The 12,161-nt window shown below is 41.7% G+C and overlaps 1 protein-coding gene across 2 annotated transcripts in view; it reads left to right on the top strand.

Moving 5' to 3' along the window:
• The first annotated feature begins 546 nt into the window (after positions 1 to 546).
• The window catches only part of SULF1 (sulfatase 1), a 154,522-nt gene continuing 142,907 nt past the window's right edge, over positions 547 to 12,161 (top strand). For both annotated transcript variants that reach the window (XM_074577243.1, XM_074577237.1), the window contains exons 1-2: positions 547 to 640; positions 11,320 to 11,432. The gene's annotated coding sequence lies outside the window, so the exon portion shown is untranslated. The remainder of the gene's footprint in view (positions 641 to 11,319; positions 11,433 to 12,161) is intronic.

The following is a 12,161-nucleotide window of genomic DNA, read 5'->3' on the forward strand; positions in this document are numbered from 1 at the left end:
CGTTTTTGATGAGCGTTATTAAATCTATTCTGGCCATATCAGAATAAGGGATGAGTCTACCCCAAAGAAAGTCAAAGCAGATCCCTTTACTACAAGCACTGTCAAACACCTGCTTCTTCTCCAGGCAGGCATCTCCCTGCCTCCCTGGGCAGTCTGCTTGCTGTCGGATGATGGGGTCTTACTTTGCCCCTTCCATTTTGAAGTGCTGCTTTCTGATGGCAGCTCACAAGCCTGGGAGAAGCCAGCAGCCCTTCCTCATCCTTTCAGTACAGTGCTGTACAGAAATTCCCATCCGCACTGCCCTGTGAGGAGGACAGCATGTACAGAAAATAAACATAAATTTTCTCGTGGCTATTGCACCCAAATATAGGGCAGGGAGCACAATCCTTACCTCGGTGCTGTGGTGCCAGCGGAGCGGGGCTGCCGGAGGGAGCCTGCGCCGAGGAGCTGGGCTGCATGGCAATGCCACCGCCTGGCCGCTGCATTGTGTGAGTGCCCTAATTGGAAATGCCAGGTCCCATCCATCCAGCAAAGCGTGCTGAAAGCACAGTCGCCTGCCCGGGCTTGGGACTGTCATACCCTGCTCCTGGCTGAGACATGAACTATAATCACGGCCAGACAGTATAGGGGACTACTTGCGGTGAGTACTGCATGTGGCAATACGTGGGAAGGGGTTTAAGCCCCTTGTTGCAGTTACATAGGATGTTGTTCTGTGTTCGCTCTCTTTCCTGAACTTTTAACCTCATCCTACCTCTATCCATGCTCAAAATGACAGCCAACGAAAAGGGAGGGGGCGGGGGAATGCTTTCCATTCCTTTCTCTGTCTGAATATGCAAATATACAAATATGCTTAAGCTGGCCATAGGCTTTGGTACCGCTTTCTCCCCTGCTGAGTGACTCCATCCTTCCAGGCAATGTGGCGATCCCCATGAGTAAAAGGGAGATTATTTCAAGGTAAGGTACTTTATTGTAGGACAGATGCCAAAAGAAAGCAAGAAAGCACTTAGTTTTAATGGACAATGGTTTTACTGATGCTCTCAACTTTGAGCTAACATATGGGGCGTTATGAGCTAAGTCATCCAACTGTATGTACTCACATTTCCAAAAAAGAAAACATTTTAAGGAGTATAACCTCTTAATGTTACTGGAGAAGGCTATTCGCTTTCCAGTTCACTTCTTGCTGATTTGTGGATATTAAAAATGAAAAGCCAAAAATAGTTCTTAACTTTGCCAGCAAGATCCACATCAATGCATGTCTGTCAGTGCTACCCACTTAGCCTGTGGTTCCTCTGAGTTACTCGACAGAGGGTCAGAGACATTCTGACAGCTCCACAATGGGAGTAAGATGTGGTGACGAGCTCAAGAGCCAGAGATGTCGACAGGATCACCAAATATCCAACGGCCTTGAAAACCAGAACTCTGAGCTGTGGAAACACAGTAAGTTTGTCTAATGTAGGAAAGGCAATCTTGCATGAAATGGGTCCTTCAGACAGAATCAGAGGATACCTGGAGATACTGGGGTGCCTAAGCATTTATGCATCCTATTTATGGACTGCCGGCCTACCCAAAAAGGGCTGAAGTCACTGTGCAGCTGACTATCAAACTTTAATCCATCATATTTTTACAACCGAGAGTTGTTAAGTGGCAATCTTTTTACACTCCTCAAAGAAATTCCAGTAGAAAAAAAATCTAAATTAATTTTTCTCCATTTGGTATTTTCTCCTAGTAAGTATCTGTGGCACTGTATGGTGCATTTTCAGTGGAATAAAATTATTTTGTTTAGTTCACTACTTTCTTTCTCAAAGTACCTCATAGCCTGCAAGGAAGATAACAAAAATCATAATCATTCTTGGTTTATATTTCGCAAGAGCAGGGGTAACTATGGCTTAGGGTTAGGTTTGGAATTTATGAATATATACCTTGTAATCTGTATCTACACTTTTGCCCTCTGGACTTGTGCAGTTAAATTTTAGATGACACAGGCTTAGATTTCCTCTTTTACCACAGACTTGGTTAATTACGTAAGTCTGCTGTGCACTGGCTTCCCAAATGGTGTTGAACAATGATGGTGGGTCATTTCAAATTTCCAGAGTTACAAATGGGAGGTAATGGTAAGTTCATCACATGCTATGTGAAGCCTATGATTCTGTTAGCTGCCTGTGATACTGGCAGCTAAGCAGCTAAAAAGGCTTCGCATGTTGAGGAAACTTAGAATGGAAGGTTGGCATAAAGTGCACTTAAAAATCTATGATGTTTTGTCTAGATACTATTATTACTTCATGGACCCACTGTGAAATACCTAATAACTGTAGAGGGAAGGCTGAAAAAAGGAAAATTTTTTTTGCCTCCTGGGCACTCAGAGCGTAGCTATAGTTAGCAGCTACTTGTTGAAACTGAAATCTTGTCTTGGTTAATGAACTGCAGTATAAGGTATGTAAAATCCAGCAGGGGCATGATTCCATCATGGTTGCCGCATCTGACGGAGACAGACCTGAAGGTGTGGAGTTAGGTAAAAACTTCTCACCACTAGCAAGGAGGAAGGTCCTGCTCCTCTTTTGCAAGTCTCTCCGCTTGCCTACTCCCCACCATGTTATCCTGCCGCTTTATTTTGGCACTCTCTTCCATGAGCCAGCTCAGCTCCCCACGCGGACGGGAAGGGGAGCAAAGGCGTGGGCAATTCTCTTCTGGTTTTGGTGAGTTAAATCTCTCAGCTAATGGACTCTGCCATGAGGCAAGTGTGGGAGGAAGGCAAGAGATGAGGAAGGAAAGAGGCAGAGCGACAGCCCGTGGAAGGAGCAGGGCAAAGGAGAGCAAGCAGGAGGATGCCAGCTTAGCGTGTGAAACCACAGCTGGAACGTGGGCTGGGGGCGGAGAAGTACCACCATGCAACACTCTGCCCAGCTTCCTTGACCTGAAAAAAGCCTCTTAGAAAATCTGCCACTGTGTTGGGAATGCTTATACTTCAATAATAACATGTCTTTTGTCAAAAAGATGAGTAATTTGGATCTGGGACAAAGCAAAAGGAAATTTTGATTTGTCTTGCAGACAGGATGTGAGTGTTTATTTGAGCAACGGATACTTCTGTTTTTAAAGAATTGTGTGATACGCTTCTTGTTCCGCTATGGACTAAGGCAGCCAGCTACTCCTATATCTTTTTGAAGCTACCATACTCTTCTTTTCACCTCCTGACTTAAAGATGGTCCCTGGAATAGGCTGCAGGGCAAAACTTATGAACTGCGTGCAGAAAAGTGTAGGTGTCCAGCTGACAGTCCACAAGTGTGATGCAGATGTTTCAAATCATATTTATGTCCCACAAATGTCTATTGGATAAGCAGCAACTGAAGTGTAAAGTCCCAGATAGAGGGATTATATTGAAATCCATATGGCCTAGTCACCAAATCTTAAAAATACATATGGGTATTTCAGTCACAATTAAAAATGCTTTGTTTATGCTCTTATACTATCAGTTACGCACAAAGCGATCATGCGGTGCTTCTTGCCAAGCTCTGATTTTTAGTTATTAGAAAGATTTACAAGGAGAGGTAAAATACTGTGGGATCTTAAGGGTTAAATTAGACAGTTTCAGGTAAAATAGGCTAAATATCCTTCATAGATCTAGTGGGTGGAAAATCTGACCACCTTCCACCATAGTCTCCACAGAAAACTTGCTGGTTTCCTTTTCCTACAGAGATATGCAGAGAGCAGTAAACTAGCGCTAAATCACTCTCAGGCCCTGCCATTTACTTACTGTCCACGTTGCAATCAGAGGTACGTACATATATTAGAGCTAGAGTTAATCTCAGGTCCTGATAACAGTGGAGCATCGCTGACAGCAACTAAATAGGCAAAGTCCTGCTGTCTCGTTGCTGCGGTAAGTACCATCCCCCTCTCACCAGCGACTTTAAACTTATTTGGTATTCTGCAGTCGAACCTCCAGCTGTAGTGCAGATGTAGCCTCTGATGAGCCTGTTTAAAGTCCTGCTCCCACTGTCCTAGTGGCTTTTCCTGGGATGGTTTGTACTGCAGTGGTATCCTAAGCAAGAAATCATCCTCAGCGTTTGCCTGGATGCCTTTCAGATGGCACAATATTGGGAAATCTGGGTGACACTTCAGAGTTTCTGTAACATCTCAGCCCAAAAAATGGGTGAGGAGTAGGTGCAGAGGCAGCTGTCACAAGTCATCTGCCGCTGTCTGCAGAGGAAAGCAGAAAGGGTACCCTGCGCCTTTTCCCATTCCCCTGAATTTAGCCAAAGAAAATAACCTAGAGGCAGAAGGAAAGAAGAAACTGAGTAGTTGTTCCTGAGACTGTGGCAGCTAGCTGATTCAGTGAAGAGAGGAAGATACATTTCTTTAAACTGATAGTGGTAAAACACCATTATGGGACAGTAATGTAAATTGTATTATCGGTATGTGAAAAAACCACAATGAAGACAGAGCTTTTTGGGGTCAGAGCCAAGAGAAACTTCTACAACAAGGCTCCAGTGGGGCCACGGCGTTGCAGTGGGAATGGGCCCCAGCTACGCTTTCCCCACTGTTCAACAGCTTCACCCCAGTCAGCTGCAACCCCTCAGCGGGGTCTAGCACCACTGTTTGCCCTCTCCTCACTCCACTCATGTATCTCCAAAGCAGAAGCTGTTTTATGGAGGTCTCCAGGATCACAAGTTTTGTGTATTAGGGTAAGCATAACTAAGTCCCCAGTACAGTTTAAGAAATTGCAAGTTGGGTACTTAACCAAGGCAGAAAAAGTCAACTGCGAGGAAGGGTTAAACTGCAGATCGTCACAGACACCTATGGCTCCAGGCCTCATTTGGAAGTGTGCTGGGCTCAAATGCTGTGTTCAAGCACATGTCCATCAGACAGACTACCAGAGAGACAGCATTTGCAAAAAATATGACTGCCTGATTTTTCTGGGACATAGGATTCATATGCTCCTCCGTGAGTTTTAAATTAGTTGGAATGTCCAACTGCTTCCTTTCATGAGAAATGTTTTCTGACAAGAGCATTGCTGACCCATCCGTTTGCAGCTAGGAACACTTTGGCTGGATACTGTTATGATGTATAGAATAGCTAATCATTCTTCTGCACACAGTCATTTTTTAATGAGCAGCAAGATCCTGACAAGAATAAAATAATTCCTCCAAACCAAGAACTTAACTCACTTTGAAATTAAATCAGAAACCCCAAATGAATGTACCGACTAATCTGTATGAATGTTCTGCCTAGGATGGATGACCAGTTGGTCTAAGCATACTTCATTAACCGTATGACAGCAAAACCTACTGTAGATGGAGTATTTAAAAATTAAAGGGTCCAATATTTCCCAGACATTTTATTTTTTTTCCCTGAGCCTAGGTCCTTACTAATTAGGGAAGTCCAGTTTTATAGGTGGAGCAATACCAAAAAAGTACCAATAAAATTTTTAAAGCTCTCTAAAACATTTTAATACCTTATTTCATGTGGTATATACAGAGTTATGATGGTTTGTAAGGTATAAAGTTTTTTATTAGCTCTCCATTGGGAAGACGGCATAAGTCAATCATCGCTTTGCAACTCATTTAATGCACATCACCACAGCATTTGACTAGCATACATATCACAAATTGAAGTCAGTAAAATATTTGACTCAGCAGCCCATTACACACTTACACAAAGAGAGAGTTAACTACAAACTAATTTAGGGAATTAGTGGTCAGTTGCAAAACACAGCATAAACACATACACTTTTCTCCAGATTATGCTATATTATTCCCAAAAGCTTCTAGGTTTCACAGTGTTTCCCCCAAAGAATGTGTGGTACAAAAATGGTAAAAGTAAGTGACTTGTGCTTTAACATCTTTTTATGAAACAAATGGTAAAACTGATACGGGAAACATTCATTTTCCCCCTCTCCCTTTACCTCCTTCCTCCTTTCCTCATCATTTAGAGAGTTTCACTTCAAATAAGTTAAGCAGGACTAATAGGTTCCTCTTGCAGATGCCTGCTACTTTGTGTGCTTGATGTCATCTGACAAACTCAGAGGCTGTAAGACCTCAGTCGGCCTGGCCTCGAAGTGCGTAGTGATGGTGACACCACACATAGTGCGATCGTTTCTCAGGCAATCATTGCTCTTGATTTCCCTCTTACGCAGGAGGCTAAATGCAGGGGGGGAAATGGGGCGACTAGCAGAGCATCCCAGGAGGCATCTGTATGTGTCCAAAAGAGAAGAGAGGCTGGGTCATTCTCTGTTATTCTTTATGTCATCAGCAGAGCATCAGGAGATTAATCATGTTTTCAGCTGAGAATTTCCTCTGAATTACAAAGGTCTTGGTTAAAAACCTCCTCCTGTTTATCATGGAACAGACACAGATGGCTGTAGTATATAGTGTTTTGTTGTTTTATGATATAGCATACCAATCTTCTATAATGAACTTGAAGCTTGATGTGTGCAGCAGTGCAAAAAAAAATTTAAAAAAAAAGTACTGAACAGGAGCAGATGAAAGCCCCAGATATACAAGTGTTTGTGAAACAAGGATTTTAATTTAGATCTTCAGACATTTAAGGAGTAAAGACTGTTCCTTCTAGTAAAATGATAAGAATTATTTCAAACTATTTCTATTAATATTGGTCTGTACCAGCTGTATTTATAGAAGGCACACTTTTCAAGGCTACGTGTGGCCAAGAAGTGAAAATTTGCTTGATTGACATTGGAACAAACAAATGATCTCCTGGAGTTGTTTTCATGGAAATGTGAGAAAAGCCTGCTGGTTACATCGTTTACCTGAAATCTGGAACACCAGATTAAAAATTGCTATGCTGTCCAATTTGAAACAGGGATATGAACAATAGACTAGAGAAATGTGATAACCATTGGGGTTATAAAACCAGTCTTGCATTGGCTTGGATGTTCAATCGTTTATAGAAAACTGAATATTCCCAATAAGAGACTAAAAACTTGGCAACAGAGAATAAAAATGTATTATTCCTTGACAACCTTTTGAAAATCTGTCTACAACAGGCTGAAATATATATATATTTGAAAATTGCAGAGTTGCAAAAAATTCCAGTGCACTGAACATGCTCCATCCTCACACAGCTCTGATATGTCAGCTGGGTCAATTGCATACCTTCCCAGAGCTGCAAGAGAGGTACCGGTCTCCCCTGACATTACTTGATATTTACTAGACTGGAAAAAAGATTGCGTATGAATTTAACATATTGTTTGCCATAAAACAAAGGAGAAAGAGGAAGAAACAACCTAACTAATATAGAAAGCTACAGATTTTGAAAGAGGCAGGAATAAGCATGCAAAACATGCTTGTAGATGAATGAGACTTATAGGAGTCAAAGGACACTGGGATAGCTTAGAAATAGAAGAGCGATTTTAAAAATGGTATAGTTATGAACATTCCACCCCTCACTAGGAAATAAATAACCATAAGAGTATATTTGACTTCTCCGTCCCTTAGTAGCTGGTCTACAAAGGGCGTGATATCCTGCTTCATTTTATTCAAGAAGCTGGGAACCCAAATCTTCAAGAAGCTGGGAACCCAGACTTCTGCTGGGGAACATCAAAGCGTTGTCAGTTTTTCAATTTTCCTTTTTTCAAAAAATGGTCAAAAAAACAGGTAGATGTTACCAAAGCAGTTCAAACCACATAAAATCTCAGGCCAATTTGGCCTTTGAGCCACTGAAACCAAAGCCAATCCATCTCAGGCTTCAGCCAGAATGACGATAATATGAGAAACTTCAGGATTCTCTTGCATACGCCCAACTATAGTCTTAAACTTGTATGTGACCCATGCCTTACTAAATGACACCTTAATTTGAGAACTTCTAAGTTCTTTGAATACTTGATCATTGACTCTAAATGTTCTTTTAACTTCTTCTAACTTCCTTCTTAAAAAAAACATCAAAGTACAAAACATATTTCAAAGAGCCAGTCCTTTATCAGCAGTTAATAGCTCAGTTCTGCTGTGCATACGCAGACAAAATCCTCATTGAAGTCAGTGTCTAAGTTCAGAGAGTTCCTTTTCACTGGATCGCTTTAAATAAGTACGGAATTGCTGTCCCAGAAAGTATATGGCTCAAATTAAACTGCTACAGCAGTTAGGTTCAGGGGCTACAGCCTGGGAACTGGTGGGATTTATGACTGGGCGGGTCCATCAAAGCCATATGGTCTGGGAAGCTTAGGAAAGCCAGGGTAGATGTGGAAGAAAACTGGTGGCGAGGAAGGAAACTTGGGTGCCATTGTGGTGATTTAGAAGCACTTCTCATTGTGCTGAAGCAACAGCACATAGTGTATACTCTGGGTTGGGCTGAAGCTGTACGGAAGTGCCCACTGAAAAGATACTGCAACTCCATCAAGGCAAATGTTTGCATTTGCTTAGCAAAGAACAATAAGGAACCTCATCATCCAGACAGTTTTTGGCCCTGAGGGCTGACAGGTTGTCATCCCTCTAACTAAGGGTACCAAGAGGTGCCTGGAAAGGGGAGATGTGCATTGTGTTCTCCCCAGCTGTGTTCCACCATCATGAATATCTTGCAGGGAAGCTGGATATAGCTAGAATTTTAATGCCTTCAGCAGTGAGGATTTAGCTGCAGCTTGCTAAGATGCTACCCTATGACTGCCTGCAGCTACCTAACTCTCCACGTCTGCTGGAAACAGCCTCTTCCCACAGTTGCTGTTTGTATCTGAGGTTGTTGGAATAATGAATGGGGAATCCAGCACATTATGCCAAGCAGGTGGTGAAAGTAATTCAACATATTAGCCCAAGACCACAAAGAAAGTGATCTTAACTCCTACATAGGACTGTGAGCTGGGCAGATGAAGCATGGACCCGCTGTAGTTTCTCCCTGCAGGATGCTGCCCAGGGCAGCTGCCTGTGCTGCCAGTTCTCAGCCCTCACCTGGAAATTCTTGGGTGGATGAAGCAGTTTCATCTCTCCTTCAGTAATTCCCTGCAGGTCTTTGCTTAGACAGTAAACTCAGGGTTTCAAGTGAGTTTCACTCAGCAAATTATATTTAACACCATAATATGAAAGCCGTGCTTACAGTATGAGGACAGATATTCACCTCCGTGGTAAGCCATGGCTCTTTGCCATTTTACACCATGGAGAGCAATTTATAAAGAGAATGTATTCAATTATCAGATAAATAAATCCAGTGATATTTATAATCATTTAAACATTATAATCATTATTAACCTCATCTTCCTTCTGTAAATCACGAATTTTTTCTGAAAATAAATTTGCATGTGATCTTTCATATTTACTAGAGTGTGAGATTAATGCAAACATGTTATTTTTATATATGATGTATAATAGATGTCTTTTTTTTTTTTTAAAACTTGTGCTTATTGTATAACTCTTCCCAAATGACTCCATTTGGAAGCACTGCTTTCATAATGACCACATCTCAGATTAGGTTTTTCTTTAATGCTCAAGTTAAAGGACTACTTGGTGAACACTTGCAGTCAGATGGATTAACAAAAATCTTAACTACGAATCACCTTTGGAGTTGGCAACATCTTGTGCTCTATAGCAGAAAACTCTGAGGAAGCTTCTCCACAGTAGCAACAATATCAGCTGTGAATTAGTACAACAGGTATTTCCAAAGTCATACAATCATTTTGTGATTTTGGGTAATGGGGTTTTTTTTGTTTACTTGAGCCAATCATGGCGATGCTTTTGTTAAATTTAACTGTGGACTGAGGCTTGTGCTGCACCGTAGAGAACTTCTCCACTTTTTCCCTCTGAGAAAACATACAACTCCTATCCCACTTCATGCACGGTTTCCCAAGTTTGAGCACGTGTTTTCAGGCATGGAAAAGGCTGGTTTTGCCTTATTAAGACATTGACATGAATATCCCTGGAGGAGCAAGGAAAAGCTTAAACATTGAAATGAGGCTTCGGGATGAAAGTTCTCTCATTCATTTATTTGTTGGTTGTGTGTGTGTGTGTGCGCGCGCTACAAGGGAGATTTAATGAATACCGCAAGTCAGAGAGTGGATATGAATGTAGGTATTCACATACAGCGAAATATTTATATACTTTTCGTATGAGCTTAGTGTTGAATCAGAGGTTAGAGATGAACATTATTCGTTAGTGCCAAAAGATATCTACCTCCATTTAAGAAAACATATATATCTACTCTCTCGCTTGAAAGGCCAAAGAATTGAATTCTCTGTGTAGATCCCAGGTCACTTTTGTGCCTGCTATAATGCTTCTGGATGTTCTCTCATGCCCTGTTCTGTCCTCAACCCTCACTGCTCACACTGTCATAAAACTGTTACAGGAAAACTCTTCTTCCCATTTCAATGACCACTGGTTTTAAAAAAAAAAAAAAAAAAAAGAAGAAGAAAAAAAATCCTAAGACCTTTCTAGATTTATACAATTTGACGTGAACTAACAATCCTGTGTATCACCTTCTTCCCAACTTCCTCTGAACTGAGCGTACAGCGTACAGCAGAATTCGAGACTGGCTAATGCAAGTCTCTTAAAAGGGGCCCCTTGTGTTCTTTGGGACATGAGGAGATTGTAGTTTCTCAGTAGTGAGCTCCCTTGGTGAATTGCTTCAGCTCAGAAAACACGTGTGAAGCACCTTGCCAATTCACTTCCCGCACCACCCTCCAGCACTGCTCCTGATTCTGCTGGGGACTGGGGAGCTTTCTTCCTGGGGGATTCCTAACCAAAAATTGACCAGTCCTCTTTTAAGTGTTCTTTGTAATGAACTAAGCAGATAGAACTCCTTAAGTTTCTCCCTGCAAGCTGTTTTCTCTGACCCTTGATTTACTTATTCAACTTTTTCTGTATGTAAATGTCCTTTCTAAAAAAGTCACCTTCCAGACACTTACCTGAATTTTACTATAATTAGTAATAATCGTGGATGAGTGTTTTAAACTCAGTGGCTTGGGGTGTTTCATGCTCTGGGTGCCCAACGTGAGAGGACAGAAAGGGCCTGGAGCTTATGGAAACACATGCTTCTCCTTTTGAAAGGTCTAAAACTTATTTACATACAGCACAATCAAAACACAGTTAACCTCTGGTACTGATAACAGTGATCAAAAAGTCACATAAACAATGAAAGACTGGGGAAGAGGCCAAAGTTTTGGATATATACATATGAGGGCAAGTAATAGTTCCTATTAAAAGATCCCATGGTACTTTTCATATTCACTGAGACAAGACCTTATTTTTTTAAGCCTGCATCTGAATGACCCAAACACAGTAATCATGGATGCGTGTAATTTTTTTCCCCTCCTCCTGCTTGATCCCAAATTTAAATCATAATGCTGAACTCGTGACGTCACTCTCAATCATTTCCACATGGCTTCACTTGTAGGATCAAAAAGAAGGTGAAGCTCTCTCGTGCCAGCAGAAAGCTGATTTGGGGGATGGCAAGATAGTTCAATGAAATTTCTAGTAATGACAACAAGACTTCAAAGAAGCCTGCAGGTAAAGTACTATTCTTTTTCAGTAAATGTTTGTTCTGCCTCAAATTTGCCACGTTGGGAGAGGTTCAGTTTTAAAGCGGGCTGTGCTGGTAAGGAGATCCCAAATCTTCAGATGCTCCAGTTCCTTTAGAAAATCTTTCCTGAATTTAAAATCCACAGGTGAATTCCAGAAAACAAACCTCAGTGACAAACAGGGTAAGACAACAGCATGTTGGGTTGCCCAGCTTCATACTTCCATTTTCTCTGGTACGTTAGTTTTCTAAAGGTGGCATTTTGGCTCCGGTCGAATGGAAGGGCAAAGGTTACCGAATGTGAGGCTGTGGCTGCTGGAAAAAGAGAACAACCACTACAATGGTGGGGAAAGGCAGGCCACCAGCGCTCAGCACGGAGAGATGTGGGAAACTGGCAAGTAGGAAGAGGATGTCATTTTCTGAGAAACCAGGAAATGAGCTCTGCGTTCAAGCATTTCTATTTATGGTATAAGAATTGCAAATATCGCAGGAGATATTTGATACTGAGATGAGGAAATATGTGTCAGGCCTTTTAGATTTAAGCCTTTGTCTTTGCATGGGCTGCTTTTGTTCAAGGAAGCAACAATGGAAAAGAAGGGATTTGAAAAGAAAAAAAAAAAAATAGGCTTCTGCCACAGCATTTCCCAAACTATTTTTCCCGTGCCCCTCTCCCAAGTGAACTCTACCGTTCGTGACCTTTCTCTCCCCCTTTCCTCCCC

This window comes from Larus michahellis, chromosome 2, assembly GCF_964199755.1.
Source record: "Larus michahellis chromosome 2, bLarMic1.1, whole genome shotgun sequence".
In the NCBI taxonomy this organism is placed as follows: Eukaryota; Metazoa; Chordata; class Aves; order Charadriiformes; family Laridae; genus Larus; species Larus michahellis.